The sequence below is a fragment of the Pipistrellus hanaki genome (genome assembly GCF_964339955.1).
Source record: "Pipistrellus hanaki genome assembly, chromosome: 5".
In the NCBI taxonomy this organism is placed as follows: domain Eukaryota; kingdom Metazoa; phylum Chordata; class Mammalia; order Chiroptera; family Vespertilionidae; genus Pipistrellus; species Pipistrellus hanaki.
Genome location: NC_140507.1, coordinates 15,956,189 through 15,958,789, shown reverse-complemented (window position 1 = coordinate 15,958,789; position 2,601 = coordinate 15,956,189).

Here is a 2,601-nt window from a genome sequence, read left to right as displayed (position 1 = left end):
TGACTTGTCATTGAATTATTGAAGTACAACTGCTAGTTTTGTCTGTGTAAGATTGCCCATCTCTCTGAGCCTCTGGATATGTTTTATGCGTTTGCAACATGGAAGGGGAAATCTGCTCTAGACATAGTAACAGACTGGAACTCACTAGGCTTTTTGAAAGGAATGTTAACTTTCCAACTAGTGTCCTACAGGTGGAAGTTTGATACTGAACGTGAGTAGGTTACAGGATAAGAAAGCTTGTCCTTATTTTTCTCATTTTCCCTTGGGAATGGAGGGAGTGTGGAGCGGAGCATACCTGCATGCTGTTTTATTGCAGTATTTTAGGGCATTCTGTGGTTCTGTTTTTCCTTTCTCTGTTGGTATAGGCCAGAGGTCTGCAAACTCATTAGTCAACAGAGCCAAATATCAACAGTATAGCGATTGACATTTCTTTTGAGAGCCAAGTTTTTTAAACTTAAACTTCTTCTAATGCCACTTCTTCAAAATAGACTCGCCCAGGCCATGGTATTTTGTGGAAGAGCCACACTCAAGGGGCCAAAGAGCTGCATGTGGCTCGCAAGCCGCAGTTTGCCGACCACGGGTATAGACCAATGGAGGAGGGATTATATTTTCCTTTACTGTTTTAATAGTAACTTGAAATTACAGGAGTTTATTTATATATATTTATTATAAAACTCCAAAGCCCTTAACTCAGAAAGTTTTCTTCTAGGTATTAATACTGTTTTCATGTTCCATTCTAACAATGCTTTGTAAAGGTTGGATATCTTATTTAGGATTGATTCATTTTTTTCAGAGTAAATTCAATTACTGAGAGGAATTGAAGCAATCTCAGCATTGCATTCTGAGCAAGGCAGTAGGTGGTGCTCACTTACCTTTTGTGAGCAGAAAATTGTTAGTATTAAATTAGTGCTCAGTGCTTCCTGGCTCTCAGTGATATACTTGCTTTCATTGACAAGAAGCTGCTCTGTCCACAGCCCTAGTTCAGTGTTTTTCAAACATTTGTATGCAGGGGAAGAGCCTGGTGCTTGCTCGCTCTTGTAGACTCTCAGTTTTGCTCCAATGATCCTGACTCATTTGGTCTTGTTAATTTTTTTAAATTAAAAACAATTTTTTGTTGTTGTTAATGTCTTCCAGCCGGAGACCACCATGAACACAACTGCAGCTGAACAGGTTCACTTGTGTTGAGGGAGAACACACGCCATGGGGAGCCATGGTTGTCTCAACATGAAGGTGTTAGAACTTCTGGGTAGGATGACTTGTGGAGTCCAAGGAAGCAAGGGGTTGCTCTTGGTTGGGTGCTGTAGGAACGTGTGTGTAGCGATGAGAATTCTGTGATTATCTCAAAAAATTTTATATAAGGGCGGGGTAAGCTAGGATGAGAAAAGAGGCATAATTGGTAAAGAATAGTCAATTCATTTATTATTATTTAAAAAAAATACATTTTATTGCTTTTTTACAGAGAGAATGAGAGAGGGATAGAGAGTTAGAAACATCGATGAGAGAGAATCATCGATCAGCTGCCTCTTGTACAACCCCTACTGGGGATGTGCCCGCAACCAACGTACATGCCTTTGACCGGAATTGAACCTGGGACCTTTCAGTCCGCAGGCCGACACTCTATCCACTGAGCCAAACTGGTTTCGGCAATAGTCACTCATTTTAACCAAGAGAGGGGGATGTTTGGTATTTTGTGAGTGGCACAGTGACTCTATTTTTGTCTGTCTGTGCTTAGACAAAATTATGGATGGTATGGACTCGCTTTCATTTTCTCATGGTCTGAGAGCAGCCTTGTCCGAGTTGATGTTCTGTGAGACAGTTTATGTCCAGCATGTTGGACTGCATGGCCTTGTTGTGAGTGCTTTTTTTCTTTCTCAAACTGAAAGGGGGTTGGAGTATCTGCCTCAGGTATCATCATACTTAATGGTAAGCTCTGGTGTTTCCCATCAAAGTCAGGTAAGGTCAGGTGTGCCCACTATCCATGGTCACTTATTATTTCCTGAAAGTTTAGTCAATTCAGCAAGTCAAAATGAAATAGGAGAAAACTTTTGGCAAGGAGGAGACAAAATATTACTTGTACAGTATATACTTATCTACCAAGAAACTCAAGAAAATAAACGGAAAAATTATTAGAAGTAAGGAGAGTTCAATAAAGCAGTTAGGTACAAAATCATTATATAAAAATCAATGCTTTAAGACAACAAATATCAGCAAATAAAAATTTTTAAAAAGGCATTAAAATAAAGACCTAAATGTAAAAAATATCTAGGAATAAACTTGACATAAGAAATGCATATAGAACCCATATAAATAGAATTGTAAAACTTTACTGGGGAACTTGAAGATTTAAATAAATGGTAGGGCATACCACATTATTGGATGGCACAACTCAGTAATTCAGCCGGTTCAATTCTATCAATAATAAAAATGTCGAAAGTATTTTTTTTTTTAACTAGACAATATATTCTAAGGTCACCTGGGAAGCTTAATAAAAGGCTGAAGAATTTTTGGAAGATTGAGGGGTGATTTACACTGCTAGAAAGATTTAGCAAAGCAGCATGATTCTTGTGGAAGAATAAAAATAGCTTCCTACAGGTTCAGGTG